We start from the raw sequence: 9372 nt of genomic DNA on the forward strand, positions 1-9372 counted from the left end.
TGTTGTGAGCGTCGCTCCTCCGTCCTCCGTTGTTGTTGGAGGGTGACCGCCTCCAACTGCCCAGTAGCGTCCTTCACGAGCCTCCTGCACAGAGGCCGATCTTGACACCGCTGGTACCAGTCATCGGCAAGTCCACTCAGCTCCACGTCCTCCTGTACCACATCACTCCATCTCCTTACTAGCTCGTGCTGCGCCCGTTTAGCCCCCTCGATCCGGCCGAACAATATCTGTTTAGGCATGCGGTGGCTGGGCATGCGGGCTACATGACCCACCTTCTCAAACACCTTGATTGATAACCACATTCACCCTCTCTCACTCATGCACCCATTCACTCACCGTCTCTCACTCACCCACCCACTCACTCACCCACTCACCCACCCACTCACCTACCCGCCAACCCACTCACTCACCCACTCACCCACCCACTCACCCACTCACCTACCCGCCCACCCACTCACCACTCACTCACCCAGTCACTCACCCACCCACTCACTCACCCAATCACTCACTCACCCACCCACACCCCCACCACACACTCACCCACTCACCCACTCACCCACTCACTCATCGACTCACTCACCCACCCACCCAATCACTCGCTCACCCACACACCCACTCACCCACTCACTCACCTACTCACCGACTCACTCACCCACTCACTCACCCACCACACACCCACTTACTCACCCACCCCCACTCACCCACCCACTCACCCACCCACCCACTCACCCACTCACCACTCACTCACTCACCCACTCACCCACCCACCCACTCACCCACCCACTCACCCACTCACCCACCACTCACTCACCCACTCACTCACCGACTCACTCACCCCCCACTCCCCACCCACTCACTCACCCACTCACTCACCGACTCAGCACTCACTCACCCACTCACCCACCCACCTACTCACCCACTCACCCACCCACCACGTGAAGTGTGTCGTCTTCCTCCGCCTGTGCGCCCTCTCCGCTCTCCTCGGGGGCCCCACGCCCGGTAGCGCAGACAGCCAGAGGGCACCGCTCCCCCTCCTCCTCCACCCCCTGCCCACCTCCACCCCCTGCCCACCTCCACCCCTGCCCACCTCCACCCCCTGCCCACCTCCACCCCCTGCCCACCTCCACCCCCTGCCCACCTCCACCCCCTCCCCTGCCCGTGTCACCCACCACCGCCTCCTCCTCCTCGCGTCACCACAGCCACCAGCAGCAGCAGCAGCCCGAGGGAGGTTATGCGCTCTCTGCGCTGAGAGGAAGGGCGGTGGTGGTGGTGGCGGTGGTGGGAGAGAGGTGACGAGGAGTGGCCATGGGTGGGGGGGTGGGGGAGGGTCCCTTAATTGAAGGGGCGAGTGGCGGTGGTGGTGCCAACGACTGCTGCTACTGATGATGCTCTGTGTGTGTAACAGCACTTGCCCCAACAACCTGTTAAAGCTATAGGGGGGATCTTTGTATTTTATGTACACCTGATATGTGTTACTCGCTAACAGCACTTGCCCCAACAATCTGTGAAGGCTACAGGGGGGATCTTTGTCTTTGTGTATACCTATGAGGAGCGGTGGTCCAGTGGTTAGCGTTTTGCACTACGAACCCGGTGACCCGAGTTCGATTACCGCTCACCGCCACGAACACCAGTGACGATTATCTGAACCGGTCATGGGCCTCCTCCCCTAGGTCGACTCAGCCTCAAATGAGTACCTGGTGCGGTGTGTGGTAAACATCGTCATTGGGGAGACAAAGGCGGCCGGGCGTGGTGCTCGCCACCCACCCCCTCGTGTGCCGTACCGGACTTTATAGGTGCTCGCTAACAGCACTTGCCCCTACAGTCTGTTAAGGCTACACGGGGGATCTTTGTCGCTGGCTGGGTCATGTCGCCCGCAGGAGCAGCTCCTGTTTTGCGGCATAGAGGGGCTAAACGGGCACAGAACTTGCTGGAGAAGAGATGGAGTGATGCGTTACGGGAGGATGTGGAGTGAGTGGACTTGCCGTTGACCGGTACTAGCGGTGTCAAGATCGGCCTCTGTGGAGGAGGCTCGTGAAGGACGCCACTGGGCAGTTGAAGGCAGTCGCCCTCCGGAGGGCAGAGGAGCGACGCTCACAACAACGAGCGGAGCGCCGGGCGGATAAAATAAAAAAAATAAAGAAAATTGGCACAGGTGGTGCATCTGCCAGTCATCTCGGTCAGTCAACCCATGGGACCTGCCGGGTCTGTCCCGTGGCATCCTGTCAGCGACTCTTCAACACTTCACGTGACCTCAAAGTGCACCTAGCCTGGCACAAGCGCAGTGGTGACGTCACCATCACTGAGTGGCGAATGGCGACTGTCGTTGTTTACACCCCACAGGTGCTGCTCGCTAACAGCACTTGCCCCAACAGTCTGTGGAGGCTATAGGGGGGATCTTTGTGGGGTGTGGAGGGGGGTTTGTGGTTCCACAAGTGACTGTGTTCAAGGCCACTTAGTCATTTGACGGGTGGCCGGTCCATTGTATCTGTGTGTGAATGTGTGTGTGAGTGTCTGTGTGTGAATGTGTGTGTCTGTCAATGTGTGTGTGAGTGTCTGTGTGTGAATGTGTGACGGGGGAGCGGTAGTGTAGCGGTTAGCGTGTTGCGCTATGAACCTGGCGACCCGGATTCGATTCCTGCTCACGGCCAACACCGGTGACGATTATCTGAACCGGTCCTGGGGCTCTCCTAGGTCGACTCAGCCTGAAATGAGTACCTGTTGTGGTGTGTAAACATCGCCACTGGGGAGACAAAGGCGGCCGGGCGTCTCCCCAGTGTTGCCGGCTGCAATCTGTGATTGACGTGACCGGGTGGGTTTCAGGAGGGGGCTGAGTGGGTGGGGTACACTGAGCCGGCAGCACTGAGGGGCCTGGGTTCAAGCCCTGGGTCAAGGTGTCTCTCTCTCAAGGGGTTCACAGTGGCCGTGTCAGAGATTATGACCTGGCATCACTGAGGACCTGAGTTCAAGCCCTGGGTCTGGGTCTCTCTCTCTCAAGGGGTTCACAATGGCTGTGTCAGAGACTCTGACCTGGCACCACTGAGGACCTGGGTTCAAGCCCTGGGTCTGGGTGTCTCTCTCTCTCAAGGGGTTCACAATGGCCGTGTCAGAGACTCTGACCTGGCAGGACTGAGGACCTGGGTTCAAGGTCTGGGTCTCTCTCTCTCAAAAGGTTCACAATGACCGTGTCAGAGACTCTGGCAACACTGAGGACCTGGGTTCAAGCCCTGGGTCTGGGTCTCTCTCTCTCAATAGGTTCACAATGACCGTGTCAGAGACTCTGACCTGGCAGCACTGAGGAGCTGGGTTCAAGCCCTGGGTCTGGGTCTCTCTCAAGGGGTTCACAATCGCTGCACTTGCCTCAGCAGTCTGCTGAAGGCCATGCTTCTTGGTCTTGGGTGCAATTGCGCCTCCGATGGGCAACGAACCCTGACGCGCGGCGCCGCCGAGAGAAACTTCCAGCGGTCTCACGGACACGCCGCACATCCTTGACACCGACCACAGCCCAGCGAGCGAACAAAATAAACCTCCAATTACGGATGGGCGTCAATGGGGGGGGGGGGCAGGGGGGGGTGCAGGGGGGAGGGGGGATTGGTGCCCATTCCAATTACGGGATGCCTGACGCGTGGATGCAGTCCGCGCTCCCCCGGACCGAGCGGTCCCCGCGCCTCCCGAGTCGAGGGTTGAGCGAGGGCGAGATTCAATTACGGGACTACAAAGGGGGGTGGGGGGGGGGTGAGAGGTGGGGGGGGGGTGAGAGTTGGGGTGAGGGGTGGGGGGGTGAGATGGGGGTGAGAGGTGGGGGGGGGGGGTGAGAGGTGGGGGGGTGGGGGGGGTGGGAGGTGGGGGGTGAGAGGTGGGGGGGTGAGAGGTGGGGGTGGGGGGTGAGAGGTGGGGTGAGAGGTGGGGGTGGGGGGTGGGGGGGGGTGAGAGGTGGGGGGGGGGGGGTGAGAGGGTGAGGGGGGTGAGAGGTGGGGGGGTGAGAGGTGGGGGGGGTGAGAGGTGGGGGTGGTGGGGTGAAGGTGGGAGGGGGTGAGAGGTGGGGGGTGAGGGGTGGGGGGGTGTGGGTGAGGGGTGGGGGTGAGAGGTGGGGGTGATCGCAGCTGCATCTGTGATTGACGTGGCTTGGTGGGTGATTCAGGAGGGGGCTGAGTCGTACAATAGCCGAGTGGGTGCATTGAGGCCCTGGGTTCAGGCCCTGGGTTCAAGCCCTGGGTTCAGGCCCTGGGTTCAGGCCTGGGTTCAGGCCCTGGGTCTGGGTGTCTCTCTCTCTCAAGAGGTTTCACATTCGCCCTGTCGCCACTGTCGTTGGCCATGACCGGGGAGTGGGGGTGTTAAACTCAGGTGGCCGGTGTTGTAGCGCGGTGCGCTCACCGCTGCACCAGGCACGCGCACAAAGACAAAGATCCCCCGTATAGCCTTACCATGCCGTTGGGCCAAGTGCTGTCATCGAGTCGTGGCGCCGATGAAAGGCCGGGCACGGCACACGACGGGGGGGGTGGCCCGCATCACGCCCGACCGCCTTTGTTTCCCCAGTGCCGATGTCTACACCAGGTAAGGCTGAGTCGACCTAGGGGAGGCCCATTTTAGATCATCACCGGTGTTGGTGGGCCGTGAGCGGGACTCGAACGCGGGTCGCCAGGTTCCGTAGCGCAGTGAGATAACCGCTGCACCACCGCTCCCCACGCACGCACAAACACGTGAATGCACACAAATACAAAGATCCCCCGTATAGCCTTAACAGACTGTCGGGGCAAGTGGGAGGCCCAGGACCGGTCAGATAATGTAATCGTCACTGGTGTTGGCCCGTGAGCAGCGTAGCGCTCACCGCGCGCCACCGCTCCCCCCCCCACACACGGACAGACACAGCAGACAATGATCACCCCATTTAGCCTTACAAACCGTCGGGGGCAAGTGAACTTCACATGCACACAATTACCGCAAGACAAACACAGGCACACACACGCGGGCACGCACACACGCACACGCACACACGCACACGCACACAAATATCCCCTGTATAGCCTTAACAGACTGTTAGGGCAAGTGCTGTTAGCGAAAAACTATGAAGGCCGGCACGGCATACGAGGGGGTTGGGTCGCCAGCACCACGCCCGGCCGCCTTTGTCTCCCCAGCGGTGATATTTCCACACCACACCATGGACTCGTTTTGAGGCTGAGTCGACCTAGGGAGAGGGCCAGGACCGGTTCAGATAATCGTCACCGGTCTTGACCGTGAGCGGGAATCGAACCCGGTTCGCCAGGTTTCGTAGCGCAGTGTAGCGCTAACCACTGCGCCACCGCTCCCATCTCATGCTGAGAAAGGGGGTTGGGGCCACTTCCACCGATGAGACCACAGCAGCGTGACCAGGGCCTCCACGCCATTTGAAACCACTGGGCTTTGGCAGCAGCACGATCATGATGGGTTAGGGGGGGGTTCACTTGTTGTGTATTGTCGGGGGCCACACTAAAGACCGCCAGGAGCCTCACTAAAGGCTACCAGGGGCCTCACTAAAGACCCCCAGGGGCCTCACTAAAGGCCACCAAGGGCCACACTAAAGACCCCCAGGGGCCTCACTAAAAGACACCAAGGGCCTCACTAAAGGCCACCAGGGGCCTCACTAAGGCCACCAAGGGCCTCACTAAAGACCCCCAGGGGCCTCACTAAAAGACACCAAGGGCCTCACTAAAGACCCCCAGGGGCCTCACTAAAGGCCACCAAGGGCCTCACTAAAGACCCCCAGGGGCCTCACTAAAAGACACCAAGGGCCTCACTAAAGACCCCCAGGGGCCTCACTAAAAGCCACCAGGGGGCCACACTAAAGACCCCCAGGGGCCTCACTAAAAGACACCAAGGGCCTCACTAAAGGCCACCAGGGGCCTCACTAAAGGCTCCCAGGGGCCTCACTAAAGGTCACCAGGGGCCTCACTAAAGGTCACCAGGGGCCACACTAAAGGCCACCAGGGGCCTCACTAAAGGTCACCAGGGGCCTCACTAAAGACCCCCAGGGGCCTCACTAAAAGACACCAGGGCCTCACTAAAGGCCACCAGGGGCCTCACTAAAGACCCCCAGGGGCCTCACTAAAAGACACCAAGGGCCTCACTAAAGGCCACCAGGGGCCTCACTAAGGTCCCAGGGGCCACACTAAAGGCCACCAGGGGGCCTCACTAAAGACCCCCAGGGGCCTCACTAAAGACCCCCAGGGGCCTCATTAAAGGTCACCAGGGGCCTCACTAAAGGTCACCAGGGGCCACACTAAAGGCCACCAGGGGCCTCACTAAAGACCCCCCAGGGGCCTCACTAAAGGCCACCAAGGCCTCACTAAAGGCCACCAGGGGCCACACTAAAGACCCCCAGGGGCCTCACTAAAGGCCACCAGGGGCCTCACTAAAGGCCACCAAGGGCCTCACTAAAGACCCCCAGGGGCCTCACTAAAAGACACCAAGGGCCTCACTAAAGACCCCCAGGGGCCTCACTAAAGGCCACCAAGGGCCTCACTAAAGACCCCCAGGGGCCTCACTAAAAGACACCAAGGGCCTCACTAAAGACCCCCAGGGGCCTCACTAAAAGCCACCAGGGGCCACACTAAAGACCCCCAGGGGCCTCACTAAAAGACACCAAGGGCACTCACTAAAGGACACCAGGGGCCTCACTAAAGGACACCAGGGGCCACACTAAAGACCCCCAGGGGCCTCACTAAAATACACCAAGGGCCTCACTAAAGACCCCCAGGGGCCTCACTAAGGCCACCAAGGGCCTCACTAAAGGCCACCAGGGGCCTCACTAAAGGCCACCAGGGGCCACACTAAAGGCCGCCAAGGGCCTCACTAAAGGCCACCAGGGGCCTCACTAAGGCCACCAGGGGCCTCACTAAAGGCCACCAGGGGCCACACTAAAGGCCACCAGGGGCCACACTAAAGGCCGCCAAGGGCCTCACTAAAGGCCACCAGGGGCCCACACTAAAGACCCCCAGGGGCCTCACTAAAAGACACCAAGGGCCTCACTAAAGGCCACCAGGGGCCTCACTAAAGGCCCCCAGGGGCCTCACTAAAGGTCACCAGGGGCCTCACTAAAGGTCACCAGGGGCCACACTAAAGGCCACCAGGGGCCTCACTAAAGGTCACCAGGGGCCTCACTAAAGACCCCCAGGGGCCTCACTAAAAGACACCAAGGGCCTCACTAAAGGCCACCAGGGGCCTCACTAAAGACCCCCAGGGGCCTCACTAAAGACCCCCAGGGGCCTCATTAAAGGTCACCAGGGGCCTCACTAAAGGTCACCAGGGGCCACACTAAAGGCCACCAGGGGCCTCACTAAAGACCCCCAGGGGCCCTCACTAAAGGCCACCAAGGGCCTCACTAAAGGCCACCAGGGGCCACACTAAAGACCCCCAGGGGCCTCACTAAGGCCACCAGGGGCCTCACTAAAGGCCACCAAGGGCCTCACTAAAGGACCCCCAGGGGCCTCACTAAAAGACACCAAGGGCCTCACTAAGACCCCCAGGGGCCTCACTAAAGGCCACCAAGGGCCTCACCTAAAGACCCCAGGGGCCTCACTAAAGACACCAAGGGCCTCACTAAAGACCCCCAGGGGCCTCACTAAAAGCCACCAGGGGCCACACTAAAGACCCCCAGGGGCTCACTAAAAGACACCAAGGGCCTCACTAAAGGCCACCAGGGGCCTCACTAAAGGCCACCAGGGGCCACACTAAAGACCCCAGGGGCCTCACTAAAATACACCAAGGGCCTCACTAAAGACCCCCAGGGGCCTCACTAAAGGCCACCAAGGGCCTCACTAAAGGCCACCAGGGGCCTCACTAAAGGCCACCAGGGGCCCCACTAAGGCCGCCAAGGGCCTCACTAAAGGCCACCAGGGGCCTCACTAAAGGCCACCAGGGGCCTCACTAAAGGCCACCAGGGGCCACACTAAAGGCCACCAGGGGCCACACTAAAGGCCGCCAAGGGCCACACTAAAGGCCACCAGGGGCCACACTAAAAGGCCAACAGGGGCCTCACTAAAGGCACCAGGGGCCACACTAAAGGCCTCCAGGGGCCTCACTAAAGGCCACCAGGGGCCTCACTAAAGGCCACCAGGGGCCACACTAAAGGCCACCAGGGGCCACACTAAAGGCCTCCAGGGGCCTCACTAAAGGCCGCCAAGGGCCTCACTAAAGGCCACCAGGGGCCACACTAAAGGCCACCAGGGGCCTCACTAAAGGCCACCAGGGGCCACACTAAAGGCCGCCAAGGGCCTCACTAAAGGCCACCAGGGGCCGCACTAAAGGTCACCAGGGGCCTCACTAAAGGCCACCAGGGGCCGCACTAAAGGTCACCAGGGGCCGCACTAAAGGTCACCAGGGGCCGCACTAAAGGTCACCAGGGGCCGCACTAAAGGTCACCAGGGGCCTCACTAAAGGTCACCAGGGGCCTCACTAAAGGTCACCAGGGGCCTCACTAAAGGTCACCAGGGGCCTCACTAAAGGTCACCAGGGGCCGCACTAAAGGTCACCAGGGGCCTCACTAAAGGTCACCAGGGGCCTCACTAAAGGTCACCAGGGGCCTCACTAAAGGTCAACCAGGGGCCTCACTAAAGGTCGCCAGGGGCCTCACTAAAGGCCACCAGGGGCCTCACTAAAGGTCACCAGGGGCCTCACTAAAGGCCACCAGGGGCCTCACTAAAGGTCACCAGGGGCCTCACTAAGGTCGCCAGGGGCCTCACTAAAGGTCACCAGGGGCCTCACTAAAGGTCACCAGGGGCCTCACTAAAGGTCGCCAGGGACCTCACTAAAGGTCACCAGGGGCCTCACTAAAGGTCGCCAGGGGCCTCACTAAAGGTCACCAGGGGCCTCACTAAAGGTCACCAGGGGCCTCACTAAAGGTCACCAGGGGCCTCACTAAAGGTCGCCAGGGCCTCACTAAAGGTCACCAGGGGCCTCACTAACGGCCACCAGGGGCCTCACTAAAGGCCACCAGGGGCCTCACTAACGGCCACCAGGGGCCTCACTAACGGCCACCAGGGGCCTCACTAAAGGCCACCAGGGGCCTCACTAAAGGTCACCAGGGGCCTCACTAACGGCCACCAGGGGCCGCACTAAAGGCCTCCAGGGGCCTCACTAAAGGTCACCAGGGGCCTCACTAAAGGTCACCAGGGGCCTCACTAACGGCCACCAGGGGCCGCACTAAAGGCCACCAGGGGCCTCACTAAAGGTCACCAGGGGCCTCACTAAAGGCCTCCAGGGCCTCACTAAAGGTCACCAGGGGCCTCACTAAAGGTCACCAGGGGCCTCACTAAAGGTCGCCAGGGGCCTCACTAAAGGTCACCAGGGGCCTCACTAAAGGCCACAGGGGCCTCACTAACGGCCACCAGGGGCCCTCAC

Source organism: Lethenteron reissneri, chromosome 63 (genome assembly GCF_015708825.2).
Source record: "Lethenteron reissneri isolate LAM-NWPU_2019-01 chromosome 63, ASM1570882v1, whole genome shotgun sequence".
In the NCBI taxonomy this organism is placed as follows: domain Eukaryota; kingdom Metazoa; phylum Chordata; class Hyperoartia; order Petromyzontiformes; family Petromyzontidae; genus Lethenteron; species Lethenteron reissneri.